Genomic DNA, 17,539 nt, shown 5'->3' with positions numbered 1-17,539 from the left:
CCTCAGCTTTCCCTTTTGAATAATAATTTACTTCTTGATCAAGTGGTACATTCTTTTAGGTCTATTACCAACAATGCCTTTAACACCTTGGCACCTTTGCAGAATAAGAAAACAATCAATAATGGTTTTCAGCTGAGGTATTAGAAGCAAGAAAAATAAAACAAATGGCTGAACTTAGCTGGAGAAAAAAAAACTCTTGACTACATTGAGAATTTATAAGTCATCAGCAAAACACTTTAAGGAAGTTCTCTTTAAAGCTAAAGAGACTAAACTTAATGAACGGATTAGTTCAGCTAAATCAAGATCTAGAGAATTCTTCTCTATTTTACAAGAATTAAAAGGTAAATCGAGTAACCTACAGATTGATATTGATAACTAGTGTCAAAAAATTAATGACTGTTCTCACAGAAAATATCATTGCAGCACGCAACTATTACAGATAATTTACATGGACTGCCAGATCAATCACTTTCGAAACCCCTTGTTCCGGTACAAAGGTGGCCCTAGATCCTCCCACATTATTTACATTCAAGCAAATTTCAAAACCCGATGTTTTGAAAGTTGTACAGGGAATTAAGCCAACCTCCTGTAAGGGGGATGTGTTTCCAGCCTCCCTTTTTAAAGAACTTTTGCCCTTGTTTGTATCATGGGTAACACATTTTATAAATCGTTCCTTTTCTGAAGAACGGGTACCAGACTTTCTAAAGGAGGTGTGGATTGCGCCCCTGTTGAAAAAGGGGAATCTGGATCCTGGTAACCCGGGAAGTTCTAGGCCAATAACAAATGTCAATTTTTTGTTGAAGATTCTTGATAAAATAACATGTCTATAATATCAGGATTTTTGTTGAACAGGGAATTCTTGCTACAGGACAATCGGGCTTCTGTTTGAAACATGGCACTGAGACAGCGCCTTTGGACTTGAAGTCGAATATTGCTGGAGTTATCGATAAGGGAGGCAAAGTCTTATTATTACTCCTCGATCAGCCACGTTTGATATGGTAAATCATGAGCTGATGAGACAGGCTGATTAAAGTTGGAAAATGTTCAAATAGAGCTGCATAGTGGTTTAAAACCTTTCTTGGCCCAATGATGGCACGAGTAGCAAAGGATAAATGTCAATCATAACAGACCCCTCTAAACTGTGGGGTTGCCGAGGGCTCATGCATGTCACTGCTCATGTTTAACATCTACTTAAGACGTCGGTGTGACCTCCTGGATGGTCTGGGTGTGCGGTTCGCTAATTGTGCGGATGACACCCAGATCATCCTGGAACTATCCAGGTCCTATTCAATGGATTTAGTAAGGGTAAATGAGGTTTATGGTGCCATCGAAATCTGGATGGCAAAACACTCACTTGCATTGAACGATAAAAAAACTGAAATCCTGATCCTCAGTACAGGTGCTTAATTAAAAAGAATGGACTCCAATATGACAGTTTTCTGATCGAAGGCAATAACATCACTGTTTCAAAACATGTCAAAACACTTGGGAGTCTTTTTCGATCCTCAACTAACTTACAAAACATGTTGCATATCTGAATTAATCATTCGCCTATATGACACACTTGCTGTGGCAGATTTGTCCTTATGTGTGAAAAAAATAGGTCCCTAATTGCAGCAGCAACAATAAACACCAAACTTGACTACTGTAATAGTCTTCTAGCGGGCACCTCTCAAGCCCAAGCTAAAGAAGCTGCAAATGATTCAGAACGGAGCAGTTTGTGCAGTATGTGGACTTGACCGAAGGGTCCATGTCTCTACAGCCCATCGGAAACTACACTGGCTCCCCGTCTCACAGAGAATACAATTTGAGACTTCTAGTTTGGTTTAGAAATGTCTGACTGCCCACCCTATCTTTGCTCTTGGATTAGGAGAGCTCCTATTGGGGGTATGTTGTGCTCCTTTTCTCCTGAAATTTATCACTCTTTCAGCTTGCTTAGTTGCTATTAAATCTTGGATGTCTTCCCACTGTCTTACTCTTAATGCTGGGAAGACTGAATTACTGTTTTTTCCTGATAACTCTTCCTCCCCATCTTCCACCTTCTTTCCTATCTTTTCCTCCTAAACTCCCAATCTCATCTACGGCACATAATCTTGGACTCCACTTTGACTCAAATCTCTTTCTCTCATCACATCTTCTAACCTCTTAATCTTGTCATTTTTATCTTCACAACATTTGTAAGGCCCACCCGTTTCTCACATTTGGAGCATCTAAACTCTTAATCTCGGCTTGAATCTTTTCCTAACATTTCTACTGTTCTACTGCTCCGTTTGGGCTCCCCAATTCTCGTCTTGCTCCTCTTAGATCAGTCTTTAATTCTTCTATTCGTCTGTCTTCTCACTTATCAGGATTCTATTTCTTCTTCTCTTGCAACACTTGGCTGGCTGCCCTTTCATTCTCAAATTAAATTTAATTTTCTCTGTCTTGTCTTCAAGGATCTCCATGGTCTTTCCCCTAGCTACCTTCCTGCACTAATATCCTTTTAGATTCCATATCGCTCTCTATACGGTCTTCCTCTCAGTTCAGACTTTTGGCTTCTCGTCCCTCCCTGTGCTCAGTCTCGTTTTCGATCTTTTGAACTTCTTGTCTCCCTTCACTGGAATGCTCTTCCACTTTCTATTTGTTCTATCACTGTCTACTCTCTCCTCCGTGGTTGTTTAAAATCTCATCTACTTCAACATTCTCGAGTGATCATGTCCAGGACCTAATTGCGTATTCACTTTTATTGTACTGTTTCATTTTTATGTTCAGCGCTTTGGCTTAAGGCGCTTAATAAAAGACAAAAATGAGGATAATCTTTTGGCTCAACCTCAGTTGTCATGAAGAGGATTGGCAGCTCCAGTTTTGATTCATGGGCCCCCATATCCTGGAATGCATTACTATGTGCACTTAGATCCATTCCTTCGATCTCACAATTTAAAAAAGGCTTGAAAACCCATCTGCTTGACAACGGAACTGATTAACTGCACCAAGGCCTATTCCATTGTAGGGTTGCATGTATTTTTGTTGTATGTCTTGTGAGCGCCCTGAGGCCTTCGGGCGTGTTGGCACTATAGAAGAATTCCATAGAATAGAATAGTAAAGCAATAGAAATAATAAAACAAAATCATGGATGCACAAATAAACCACTTTCAGTAAAATGGTGGGAGATGTGGGACAAAGAAACCAAATTTCGACTCCGGACGGCATGACGTTGGTCAAACCATTTCCCATCTCCATGGGGACCCCCAATATTTTCAGTATTATGTTTAGCCCCGGGTATCTCCCTACACGCATAAGAAGCGCTACATACATTACAATATTCCCAGGGTTCTCAGACTCTGACGTATTCAAGAAGCTGCCCCATGTCGTGAAGGACAGCTGTTTATCTTGTACAGTGTTTGTAACCTTCTCATGAGTCAACTGGGACCACATGCGCATCCACCATTCATCTATCGTGGGTGTTCTGTCAGACATTCAGAGCGCAGCAATAATAATTCTCGCATTCAACAGCATAGCTGACTGCAAGCGCCTCACCAACCGGCGAACCCCAATTGGAGTATCATCAACGGGCCCAAGTGACAAACCGAGGGCTCCATGGGCAGCAGGGAGTCAGTAATCCTGTTCAGCAGGGCTGAAAGGCATATAAAAACCTGGGCAAATGAGTTTTGACCAAGGCCACCCTGCCAAACCAAGATATTGCCTGGGTGCGCCACAAGCGCAGATCTGCTCTTCTTGTTTCAAATAGCATAGGATCATTGGCTTTATATAGAGTGGAATGTTGCCCCATCAGTTAAATGCCCAGATATTTAATGCTCCCATCGACCCTCTTAAAAGGGTCTATCTGACACAAACTGGATACCGAGTCCGGACTCATGTTCACATTCATGGCCTGACATGCCTTGATTCGGCATGGTAGATCCGGCTTCAGGCAGGGTTAAAATAATATCTGCCAATAAGGCCCTCTTGCTCACATTATCCCTGTAGCAGACACCCTTGATGGAGTTGTTTATCTTGATTTGCGCAGCAAGAACCTCGACAGCTAGGGAGAACAGTGGGAAGAGGGGGCAACACGGTCTGTCTCGTACCTCTAGAAAGACAGAAACATTGTGATGGAAAGTCATTGTTCGAGAATTTTGCAGTGGGTAGAGAATAAGCGCCAGCACTCCCCTAGTAAAGTTATCCTGGAGCTTTGCCCTGCCCAGCACCGACCAGAAAAAGGAATACTCAACATGGTCGGGTAGAACACATTCTCTGCTTCTAGGGCAAGGATCATGGTGGGCACTCTGGTCATATGTGCAATGTCAATCAGCCCCACTATTTTCCTAACATCATCCTTCCCCTGCCTCCCCTTGACGAATTCCGCTTCGTCAGGTCTAACCAGGCAAAGTAACACCCTATACAGTCTATTTGCCAAGATCTTGTGTATTTTAATGTCTCTGTTTAACATCAATATAGGGCGGTAAGTTAAGCAGGAGGCAGAGTCCCGGCCTTCCTTGTGGATCAACAAAATCCTTGCTTCTCCCATAGTGAGCGACGAGAATCCGTCCAAATATGGGAACATTGTAAATACAATGGGGCCGGAGCTGGTCTGCGAATATTCTATAAAAGGGAGTAGAGGGCCCATTGAGCTCAGGTGCCTTTCCCCGCTTCAAGGAGGTTATAGCGAGAAGAATCTCTTTTTTTGGAGATATCACCATTGAGCAACTCGTGCTGCTCTGCCATGAGCTGAGTGCGTGGGTAACTATCCAGGAAGCGCTTAATTTGCTTGGGACACAGGCGCTGAAATGTATACATGGTGTCATAGTACTCATCAAAGGCCTTAAGCTTCTTTCTTAGCGTGTGCATCAGGCCACCCCCCTCACCTCGTATTTGCTCAGATCTACTCTTCTTTTTAAGTTTCCAGGCTAGTACTTTACCGGCTTCATTGCTACTCTCAAAGTAATGCTGTTTTTGCCTTCTGTAACGAAAGCTCGACCCTGGAATCCTCAAGCAGGTTCATTTGAGATTGTATACTCTGGAGCTCCTGGAATGTGCAGCGGGTACTCTTGGCCCTGAACCCACCCTCCTTCTCCCTCAGCTCCTCTGTGAAAATTTGGCTCTGCTCTCTTGTTAATTTATTAGCCTTAGCTGCTTTGGATATTAGGATGCCCTTCGTATACACCTTGAATGCGTCCAATCGGGTTGTTTCCGAAACCAACCCTGAAGGGTTGTTCTCAAAGAAAGCTACAATGTCTTCCTGTAGTGCCTTGCTAATGACCAGGTCATTCAGCAGCACTGAGTTGAGTTTCCACTGTTTGGGCCTTTCATAGTACTAAGGTTACTTGCACTGGGGCCGTGATCTGGCAATCCTATGTCCCCTATCCTTACCTCCTTAGTAACGGCTAGAAGATCTTTGCTGATGAACATATAGTCCATCCTGGATTAGATGCAGTGCGTCTGTTGGAAAAAAAGTGTAACCTCTTCTGCGATCTAATGCAGAAGATCGCTAGCGGGCTTGGTAGTGCTCTGATACAACCCTTTAGATAAATCCCAGTTCGTATACAGGGGCACATTAAATTCACCAGCCACTATTTTATGCCTAGTGGCAAATGCTCCTAGTTCTCCAAAGAAGGAGCTGCCGTATTTGTTGTATTCTAGCCCTATACAGATGCTATGTGGTTACTTGGGTGTAATTTAGTTGCTCAGATATGATAACATATCTTCCTTCCTTATCGGCCTTAAAGCTTTCCAATTGAAACTATACCCTTGAACCTAAAAATACTGCCATCCCATGCTTCTTTTGCCTACAGTTGGAAAGGTATTGGAGCGGGAATAATTTAGTCCAAAGATTAGCTTCCTCCCCTCTTCTCAGATTCGTCTCCTGGAGGCATGCCACGTCTACCTGCTGTTCCTTTTAACCTACAGAACAGCTGCGCTCTCTTCCTCTGGGTGACATTCTGTGAGATCAGCCTGTGTGCCTTTTCCATAAGCGAGAAGAATCGCAACCCCCCCGACCGTACGTATGTTGGTACTTGCATAGCCTTCAGAATGTCCAAACCCCCCCACCACACCCTCACTGTACAACTCCACTTCTCCCACCTCTACTGCTTTAAAATACCATATTGTGCATCCAAACACCCAATAATAAAAATAATACTAACAACATTGAACTAACAAGAAGTGTATCTGCTGGGGAGCGCTAACTACCTGTCGTCAGACCCAATGATGGTAGATTTAAGGGGTCTCCAAGCAAGACTTAAGACAACCTCGCCTAGCCCCGGGTGTACCGCTGCAACATTAGTCACCATATGCATTCCCAGCATGGAGAACGCATCCAATAAGTAGGCCCAACCCCCACCCTCCCCACGCCAGGTAGTGCTCATGGTCGGCCCCTTGGGATCTCTGGGCAGACGCCCCCGAGGCACCTCACAGGCTCTCCTCCAGTGTCAATCTTCAGGACCTTTACAGCTTCCTCGAGAGTTCTGCATCTCCATTATTTCTCTTCCCAGGTGAAAGGGAGGCAGAATGGGAATGTCCATCTGTACTGGACAGTAGATAACTGTAGCTGTTCGATAATTGGCAGAATGCCGCCTCTTCTGTAACGCAGGGTTCAAAATTAAGGTTCGATGAGCAGGACGTAAAAAAGCTCTTGGATGTCTGACATCACCCAGTAAGCAGGAGCTACCATTGGAGAGCAGGAGTGAGCACAAAGTGCACTGCAAATCTAGTTCCACATGAGATGCTAACTTTAATTTTCTGCCTATTATGTTTAACTGTGTCTTAGATGTGCTTAATCCTTCTTCATTAAAATACGCAAGTGAATGCCCTGTATGTATATCATACCTGGGGTTCCAAATGTAGCCCCTGGTAGTTCTTGGTTTCAAGCTAACGAGGCTCTCCTAGGCTAGATGCAGGCGCTAAGTAGCTCCCAGCTCCCCACAATTTTGAAACCTGTAGCCTGAGCACCGCCAGGTCCTAATATATGAACAACTTCTGGCCATGTTGTCTCGAGGCATGCAGAATGTTCTCCTTAAATGCCCCTGGGTTGCGTCTTGGGTCCCTTCCTTTGCTGCCGGACCCTATGGATCCAATCTAGGCTGACAACGTTGCTAGTAATGTCTGGGAATATCTCTTTAAAGAACTGAAGGACCCGGTCTCTGAGATTTGACCCTTCCACCCGTTTCTCAGGTTCTAGCTCCTGTGCCTGTTCTTCAAATCTTCAATGTTAGCAACAAAGGAGCTCATGCTCTGTTTCGCCCTCGCAAGTTCTCCTTGCAGATGGAAGAAGACATCTTCTTGATGCTTATCTGCTTCATATCTTTTGAGAGGTCTGAAAGGGATTTACAGATATCTTCAGTTGCATCTTGGATTTTTTTTTTTACCATGCACGAGATTGTCCCTCAGAGTGCTGAAGCACTCAAGCAGTCCATGGTTCGTCAGTGGGTTTGCTTCCGGTTTCTCCATTCCCTTTGATGCCTGTTGCACCAGCATAATGTCCCCAGTCCCTCCCTTCTCCTTTTCCTTGGCTGACACTAGCTTCGGAGACCAGATTGAGACCAGATTGAAGATATGCGTTTGGTCTTGTTTGGAACCTTCTTTAGAGACATCAACTGCCCCAAGACCTCTTTCTACACAGCTTCAGCCTGAGGGGGCTGGCAGAGTCCTCTTTCCCTTGGGAGAAGTTTTCTGTCGCAGAGACCTCAACTGCTTCCCGCCTATCTCTATGCCAGCCCCCGCCTGCATCACAGTAGGGATGACACCATCAGTTCAAGGCACTCCCCTTCGGCCTGAAATCAGCCACAACAGTATTTACAAAGTGCTTGGTTCCGGTGGTGGTGCATCTTCGTCTCGAGGGCATCCACGTCTACCCGTACCTGAACGATTTTCTCATCCGATCCCACTCCCACGCACTGGCGAGCCTACACATGGCAGTGGACTGTGTGTCTGCTGACGGATCTGGGATTTTCCATAAATTATCCTGCTTGAAGCCATCGCAGAAAGCTCGGTTTCTGGTTGCCCGACTCAACACGGTTGCTTGTCTGGCATCCCCCTCAGAGGAGAGGGTGTCGGCCATCCTGGGGAAGATGAAGCGCCTGTCAGCGTGGTCGGCTACAGTAGGAGCTGTCAAGTCGCTGTTGGGCAGGATGTCCTACTGCATCAACCGTGTCCCTTTTTGCAGACTGCAGATGAGGCCTCTCCAGGAGCTTCTGGGCGCAAGGTGACTGCAAGTCTCAGACTCTTGGACAGACAAAATTGCCCTCAACAAGGAATGCCGGCTGGCAATCCAGTGGTGGGACATGCACCCTCAGCTCACGCAAGGAGCTCCATTTTAGGTCCCTCCGTACCAGGAGACGTTCCCCATGGATGCCTCCCTGGAAGGTTGGGGTGCCCACATCGGACAGTTGCACGCCAGTTGCCTCTGGCTGCCAGAAGAGAAGACTTAGCACATCAACGTCCTGGAACTTCGGGTGGTCTTCTGGGCCCTCTGGTCGTTCCTGCCGTCACTGAAGGGGTAGGTGGTGAGGATCTTCACAGACAACACCGCCATCATGTTCTACATCAGAAAGCAGGCGGGACGCTCTCTCCGGCTCTCTCCCGGGAGGCTCAGGCCCTGTAGTGATGGGGCATTCTTCAGGACATGTTCCTAGTCCCTTTCTATCTGGCGGGCACCAAGAACACCATCGCAGACTCACTCAGCAGGGAGCTGTGTTCTTGCCACGAAAGGGAGCTTCATCAGGATAAAGTGTCTCTTCTGCGAGTGGGGCCAGCCCCAGATCGACCCCCCCGCAACGGCAGCGAACGCCAAGTGTCAGAGGTTCGCCAACAGATTCCTGCAGCCGAGGAGCATGGGGGATGCTTTCTCGTGGGAGGGACTCTTGCTCTACGGCTTTCACTCTCCTGCTACGAGTGATCAACACACTAGTGTCATTGCAGGATGATACTCCTCTCTCCGGTGTGGCCACAACAGATCTGGTATCCAGACCTGCTACATCTGTCATTGGCTACGTCCATCAGGCTACCTCTACTTCCCGGTCTTCTCACCAGGGAATGCGGGGCGATTTACACCACCATCTGTCTTTGCTGAACCTCAGGGCCTGGCTCCTGCAGCCCTAGAATTTGGACATTATTCCCTGCTGTTGGAATGTAAGGACATCCTAGCCGGGGCCAGAGTTTCTTCGATGTTGACGTCTTACTGCCATAAGTGGAAGCTCTTCTCTGTGTGCTGGTGTGGGCTACATTGACCCACTACAGAATTTCACAAAACCAAGCTGCATTTGTGCAGAAACAGCAAAATGGTTGCGCTGGATCCTATGAGCACCATGGCCTTAAAACTGGCAACGAAAAGAAGGATGCACTGTCTCGCCAAGCCCACATTGGGCGGGATGGAACAAGGGGGACACACTGAGGGGGGAGTGCCAGTGTGTTATGACATATACAAATGGAATGAATTGTATAAGCAGCGTTGCTTTGCTGAAAGCCCAAAATCCCCATTAAAAAGGAAACTTGTTCACCTTTTAAATAATGCTGCTGACTCTATTTCCATCTGTTCTTCCTTAAACCTGTGTGATTAATAAGGCCTTGCCATGCCTAGTATATCTCATTGTGCTTCAGTAAAACCAGGCATGATTTCTGAATGACAGACCCTGTCAAATCAAATCTGAGAAAAATCAACAAGGAGCTTCACTTTTCCACACGGGAAAACACGTAAATTTAATCACAAAGTATCAATAGTTCAAAGAAACTCCTGCTATCTGAGCCATGTCATTTTCAATGCATCTGTGATTCAAACAAAATTCCTGCATACCAGAACATAACTATAGCTGCAAGATAGTGTGGGAATCCAGAGGGAGATGCAAAACCAAATTTAAAAAGAAATGCCAGCTTTTCATCACACATGTAAAATGGGCTTTGAAAACTCAAGGAGAAAAATGCTAGTTTTTAAAAAGTAAACATTTGAATGAAAGCATGCCATTATCTAGCAATGTGAAGGAGTTTGTTGATGGGGAAAATACATACATTGGTTATTTTATTCAACTGGCTTGTTTAATTCAGGACCAAATATAAGAAAGTCAAACTGTTAAACTATATTGGCTGGATTTTGCAAGCTCCAAAAGAAAAATAGGTTTCTGCTTTTGCTACCAACATGAGGGCCTCTCTCAGCAGATACTAACACCCCAGTGATAATTTTAGGTTGGATAGAATCTAGTCTAGCCTGAACCCACTGACAATGGAACTCCCAGGACAAGGCAGTGTGAAGTGGGGAAGGGGCAATAAACCTTCAATCAAGCGGCGAAACCCCCACCTAGCTCTGGAGGAAATGACAGTTGGTGGAAGTGAAGAAAGAAAAAAATGGTCCCGTGACAGACAAAGGACTGCCATTTGCTTGCAGACTATTTATGAATAAAAATGTAAAGACTTTTATCTCTGCAGCAAGACTTTGTAAAAATGTAAAACTTTCGCAGTTTAAAAGTGATTTTATGGGCTTTAATTTTAAGACATGGTAGAATTCACTGACCCATTGGGTATAGAAATGGCAAAGAATCTGGGATTACAAGGAAAGTATCCATGATGCCAGTGCAAATTTTTATACTTGCATCCCTCATGATAATCCACACGTTTATAAAGTTATGGAATTTTAGGCCTATTCAAAATTACCAAAAAGTATTAGAAGGGCAAAACCATGTCTCATGGATTACAGAGTTGGAGTGCTATGCTCTACGTAAAATATTTAACCTGTGTATATAATTTGCTAAGAGATTTCCACTGTATAAATCTACTATTTGTGGCAAAATCGGATTTTGGCTAAAATAACTGTGGGAGGGTTTTGAACATTATAAACTCGCATCATAAATCTGCCCTCCTGCATTGAAATCCAACCAGTTGAGAGCGAGGCGGAGACTAGCACCCCTGACCAATCGCGTCCGAGAGGTGCTTAGCTAAGCCTGCCCAGCCTTATACTCTGATGATGTGACTATGCATTATAAATGAGAGTCCCTGACAAGACTCTAGACACACACTCTTCCTGATTTTCCTGCGCCGGTGTTCCTGTTCCATTCATCCTGCTGAGTCCAGATTCCAACTACAAGGCCAAAGCATTGCTGACCCTACTCCAGGGCCCACTGCAAAACCCAAGCATTGCTGATCCTGTTCCCAGCAAGGCCTCAATTCTGAAATCTTACTAAAATCCCAAATGACCAAAGGGGAAAGCTGTGGTATTCTTTTGGGAAGCATCCTGTACCCGCCTGGTTTGCTGCCCACTAACTGCATCCAGAGGTACCTGTGCCATCCAGTGACCAGAATTGCCATCCGGTGACCCGACCCTGCCTGGCTGTCTTCTGCCCAGCTGTCCTTTGCCAGGCTTGCTGCCGTGTAGTGACCAAAACCATTGTCGGTCCAAAATCCCAAACTAAAAGTTGACAGGAAGTATAATCCCTACCCCATAGAAATCCATAGTCTACTTTGTTATGCGTTTATCCTTAACCCAATCTCTAAGCCATCCTATCCTTATCCTGGTAACTTGTTAAAACTGTCAGAATTATCTGTGCAACCCTGCTTTTGATTCCAAGCGTTTGTCACGACCCTCGCCCAAAACCCCCTCTGGCAAACCCATTGGCCAGGTGGAGTCAGGACTCGGGCCTCTAGAGCCTGGCATCCTCTTCAAAAGCCCTCATGGGGCCAGTCCTGGCGCCTATGGCGCCAGGCTCATACACCATGAACAGCAATGTGCTTGGGAACTACTTTATTGTATTGTCAGCCAACATGGAGGCATCCACATAGCTTGGTTCCTAAGAACCAAGCTATGCAGTCTAGTGTTTTGGGTGTGGCAGGCCTGGAACTACTTTCCTTGGTACTACTTTACCTGAGCTATATAAACCACACCCTGACTGCAGAACATGCTTCGTGTTACTTTGCAGCTTGCAACGTGACGCTCACCGTGTCCAGCTATTCCCTCGAACCTTCGGAGAAGCAGAACCTGCAAGGAGACAAAAGGAACATCATTAGCAACAGCATCTTACCTGCAGTCTTCATCTTTAAACACTCGCAGCTACTGAGAACAGCTTCCTCGAATCTGCACGCCTCCCGGACAGAACGACCTGAAAGAGGAAGATAGAGGCAACATTAAAGAAAGCTGTAGAGACATTTACCTGGCAGGTTGCCTCTCGGTTGGCACCACTCCGGACATTCTACTTGCGCTGAAGAACACTGCGACCTACAAGGAAGGAAAACGCAGGTTAGCAAGGACAAGACTTAGCAGCGCTGCGTATAGCGCTTACTTACCGCATCATAGCGCTCTTAATGCGCCATCATTTACCAGCGGGGCTCAACGCTGAAGCTCTGCATACCTAAGGGAGAAAAAAGACATTTTAAACTAAGAAAGGCATGCATGATAGCAACAAAACTAAAGAACAGCAATCAGACGTACCTGAACAATATCAAAGGGGCCGGCATCAGTGAAGTAACTGGACCACACTCGCCCATGAAATACAACGCACCCCTGCAAAGAAGGCAGGATGGAAAGCACACCTAATTCTACCACAAGGCAGAACCTTCCCCGCAGACCACATCAGGGCAAATCTGAGAAGCACACCAGCGAGTAACCCAGCTGGGTGGCGTCCCTGTGGATACCAGGTGAGCGTAACAGCGTTAGCGCCACACTTCTCTTCATTTCTGCCTTGCATAGATCATAAGTCATTAGCGATATTGTGTTTAAATAAATGTTCCCTAAATAAAAGGGGTACACTGCGTGAAGGGTTACAACTGCAGCGTAACTTTTTTATTTACGGGTGGCGTTCCTCTTTTCTTAGCCATTAAATCTAGTTTAAGTGAAATTTGCCGTTCACTTTTAAAACCGATCTTCTCTTTTTCACTGATATATTTTCCTAAAAACAAACCTCACTCTCCCTTCCAAATCTCTCTCAATTGACCAGCTACCCCCATTCTTTCACTTCTGTAATATCCCTGTGATGTACCTCTGTCCCTCAGACTAAAAAACGTATCACGATTTGCAATATTTCAACAGTTTTTTAAAGAAACCGTTTGAGTAAATTTACACGGAAATTGAAAGGAACTGCCACTTTTACACGTGTCATTTAGCTGTAATCCGTTTTGAACTTTCCACTCAGTTTTCAATTGTATGCTCTTGGTAATCCATTTCTGGTGGTTGTTAGTGTCTATCCATTGTTGCTTTAGTGAGAAATTGTATTTACCTTAAAATTTTAACCGCACATTAATTATTTGTCCATTTCCGAGTGTCATTCCATAACATTACAAGGGGTTTAAAATCCGTTTTCCGCTCTTATTTGGGTAGGGAAGGTTGGATTTGGATTCCGTTTTCTGCCTCTTTTGCCCGATTACCTGCTGTGTCTTTCTATCCATTCAGAATTGATTATTTGTGGGTTGAGGGAACATAGCTGGGGGAAATCCTAACTCGGGTGCTATCTTTCCTAAATCAAAAAGTGCTCCTATTCCCTGGTGTTTTGTCTATGTCCCCCTAGAAGGTTAAACCAAGTGCATTGCTTACATTCTCATTGTAATTATCACCCCATTGGTAATTGCTGCCCCATATAAAAAATGTTATGATTTCTTTTGAATTTTAAAATAAATATTGCATTTTACCAACCAGCCTGGTTCATGGTCCATTGTGACCCGGGGTATTTGAAAAGGGGATGTGATAAGAGTTGTGTACCATCTCAAATTGAATCTGCATAAAATAAGGAGAAAAGCATCTCAGTTGTGCGCTACATACTAGGCTGAGACCAAGGTGTGTGTCACCTGATTGAAATCCTTAACAGTGGCAGACTCAGAAGATTACTCCTCTGCGTGTCACACCCCCACAGCTCATGCCATACCTGCTTTCCTTGGAAAAGGTTGGACTGATTGACTCCTCTATCAAAGTACACCTGGCCGCCATATCCCTCTACACCAGGGCGTCGGGTAGGCCTTCCCTGTGGTAGCAAACTCATCAAGAAGTTAGTTCCTCAAGGGCCTCTTCTGGACTTTTGCGCCAGTGAAGTGTCTGGCCCCAGTTTGGGAACTCAATGTGGTCTTGACTAAGCTCATGGGGGCTCCCTTTGAGCTGATGCATCAGGCCTGTTAATGTTTCTTTCGTGCAAGACTGCTTTCCTCATGGCAGTCACCTCTGCCAGATGGGTCAGGGAGATCCAAGCCTTGTCTTGCAAACTGTCATACTTGTCCTTCCATGCTGCAAGGGTGGTGCTGCATACACACCCCACCTTTATGCCGAAGGTCCTGTCAGAGTTCCGCCTCAACGAGCCTTTGGTGTTATCTGTCTTCTTCCCGAATGTGTCATCGCCAGCAGCTGAGAGGGCTTTGTATTCGCTGGATGTTGGTCCTACCTTCAAGTTCTACTTGGCGCGCATGAAGGGTTTTCGGAAGACTTCTCGGTTGTTCGTCAATTTTAAACCTGTGAATCATGGAAAAATTGGGGGAGGGGAACCTAGGAAGAAAGTTGAACAAAATGGTTATATTGGCCTTGTGACAATACTACCATCCAAGAACAAGGTGGTAAGTGCTGGGGGTAGGGGAGAGAGAAATGCAGGAGTGGGGTGTCAAAGGAAAGGGGGAATTGCTGCAGGGGCCAAGAAGGCAAGTGCTGGGGCAGTCCAAGAAGGCAAGTGTCGGGGGGCAGGGAGGAACGGAGGGGGAGTGCGGAGGACAGGGTTATCCAGGTTACGGCTATTCTGGGGAAGGGAACCAGCAGGCAGGTGCTGGTAAGGGAATGCTGGGGGGACTGGGAGGGGGTGGTCTGGCCCCTTCGTGACTCAGAAGGGACTAGTCCCCAGTAACAGCAGCCAAGGGAGCATTCGCACGGGAGGGGGAGGGAGAAGGAAGAGGAAAAAGGGAAGTCTTGAGACATTTCTGGAACTTGAGAAGATCTGGCTCAAGTCTGAGAGGGGCCGGGAGGCCGTTCCAGAGGGAGGAACCAGCCGAGGAAAGGGTTGTACCTCCCACTCTGTTTGGAGAAATGTTTGAACTGCAGAGAGTTGGAACCAGAGGACCGAAGGACTCTGGCAGGGAAGCATTTTGGGAGGGAAAGCTGAATGCAAAGGGGTTCAGGCCCTAGACAGCCTTGTGGATGATGCAAAGTGTCTTGAATTTGCGGTCACCGGGAGCCAGTGGCGATATTTTAGGGCTGGAGAGATGCGGTCCTTGGGCTTGAGGTCAAGGAAACATTTTGCAGTCCTATTCTGGAGTAGTTGAAGTGGGCAAAGGGAGGGAAGAGCCAGATTAACAAAGAGGCTGTTGCAGTAGTCCAGCCTAGAAAGAACTGGGGCTCTGGAGACGTTGATCTTCAGGGGGAAGGTGAGGAAAGAAAGAATGCCCCTGAGGAGGTGGAGCTGAAAGTTGAACTTCTTGGCAAAGTCTGGGATGTGTGGAGAAAAAGGCAGCGGGGATCCAAGGTGACCCCAAGGTTTTTTGGCTCACATGTGGTTGAACGGAGGGGATCCAAAGAGGCTGGCCAGAGCGTGAGGGGGCTTTAATTGGTTTATGGTCTGTTACCTTTTATCTGCCCTGCCCAACTTGCATAAATGCCTTGAAAATCTCTGTTACGCAGTTAAAGTTGCATTATGAACAGAAAGAAATACAGCAAATCGGGGGGGAGGGGAATGTGCACTCATCACTAGCCAATGTCTGGTAATGAACTCATGTAGAGAGAAATGGTGCACTCTATGTATAGAATTGAGGTGGCGAGTAACTATGGATAGCAACTTCAAATTTGGCATGTCAAGAAAAACAGTAGTTAAAGCAGAATTTCATTGCAGTTCACTAAAATTCCAATTCCTAATTAGCAAGGAAAGGCAGCACTCATATGAACAGTGCAGCATTAAGCAAACTGCATTGTCAGTTCTACTTCATGCACGGGAATCATATCCACCACACAGCCAACAAATCCTCATTGTGAGAGGGCAATGTGACAAATCTGGACTATTGGTCCCTTCTCCCCAGAGGGGATCCACCCCATTTGAGGCTAGGAAGGTGAGCCTGCTAAGCAAGACCCTCCTTAGGGGCCTGGGCAAGTTGAACCTCACTGGGAGTGACTCCCCTCTTGCGAACAAGGACTTCAATTCTGGTTAGGAACTCCTGGTGCAGAGAACATGATCTGCTTACTTGGGAATTGCAAAGACTTCTGTTTTGAAACCACCGAATGGTGGTCGTTCCTCTATCTCTTTGGTTTCAGGTAATGAGGGATCTTGTCAGAAATCCAGCCGAAGAACCTCTGCAAAACCCCTGTAGTTGTGATATTGCTTTGGTTTCTCTGAATAGTGACCTTTCCTTAAACTCTTTCAAGTAATGATGGGCTCTGTCTGAGTGCCAGAGTCAAAGAAGGACACACCACTTTTTTCGGTGATGACGTACTGAAGCACAGGAAGAACTGTGAACGAAGGGGAATCTCCTACACAGGGAGGAGACTGAATCCTCTGCAGGGGTGAACCTCTGGAGAAGATGTCCTGGAGAGGCTGAGCCGATTGGAGGGCAGAGGCGCGGGTGGGGAAACACCAGTTTCCTCTTGTGCTGTGACCAAGGGAACGCGATGGTAGGCCTGGGGCTTAGCAACCAATGCCGAGACCCCAACGCTGGGAAGCATGAGTATCCCCAAACTTCATGCCCGAAGGACGTCTGCTGCTGAGAGAAGCGGCACCAGGGAAGCGAATGCTCCCAAAGAGAGAGACTACCGTTGAGAGGTACAGATACTGTGAAGTAAGGATGCAGAAGCCTACAAGGTTTCGGGAACCCGAGATACCTAGAGGGCGAGCGGCTTGTGTGAATCCGAGCAAAAGAAGTACGGATGCTTTGTATCAACGCAGTGACAGCCTACAAAACCCAAAGTAGCAAGTGCCCTTGTGAATCAGAACGAAAAAGTTACGAACACTTTGAAATAAGGTTGGGAAAGCTGGCAAAGTTACAGGACCCTGAGAAACCCAAAGGGGGCAAGAGCCCCATCTGAAACTGCTTGATATCAATACAAAGACCATAGGCTGGGAGAACCACCAGGGTTGCAGAAACCCATGTGGGCTAGCGCCCTCTGTAAAAGGGCATGAACTGAGAGGAAGTCTGCCAGAGAGCCGAAGGACTTCGGGGAGTCCAAGAGCCACAGACCTGGTATCAAGAGGCTTCTATACAGAGGAAACATACAAAAAATCTTTGATTTTTAACATCAGCGTGTGCCAAGAAAACGTGAACTGTTAAGTCATTTAACTATTTTGGGCCAGGCAGAAGCCACAGACGGAGGCTATTGCTCCAGGCTCCTCCTTTTAACCCTTATTTATAGTTTTGATGGGTAGGGAACTTCGCCAAAGAGAAAAAAGGGAAAGTTGGGAGTTTTTCTCTCATTTTAAATGAAAGGACTTTGAACATGTCATTAAGGGTTCCATGTCATTTCGCCAACAGGGTTTTTAACGACTGCCTTTTTAACGTGGACACTAAGTTGAAAAAAGTAATCAATTGTTTTGTTTGGGATCCCCCACCTATTTTTAACTATTCCTGACCCCTCTCCCGATCCTTTATCTGTCCCTTCCCACCCCCACATTTTCAGTTTTTCGTAATTATGTCCATG

General features: G+C 46.0%; 1 protein-coding gene across 3 annotated transcripts in view; it reads left to right on the top strand.

Annotated features, from left to right (window-relative positions):
* Positions 1 to 17,539, top strand: part of SLC38A9 (solute carrier family 38 member 9) — a 1,177,634-nt gene that overhangs the window by 231,462 nt on the left and 928,633 nt on the right. The gene's annotated exons all lie outside the window — the stretch shown is intronic.

Source organism: Ambystoma mexicanum, chromosome 6p (assembly GCF_040938575.1).
Source record: "Ambystoma mexicanum isolate Mex_15411 chromosome 6p, UKY_AmexF1_1, whole genome shotgun sequence".
Lineage (NCBI taxonomy): Eukaryota > Metazoa > Chordata > Amphibia > Caudata > Ambystomatidae > Ambystoma > Ambystoma mexicanum.
This window is presented reverse-complemented; position numbering and strand designations above follow the sequence as displayed.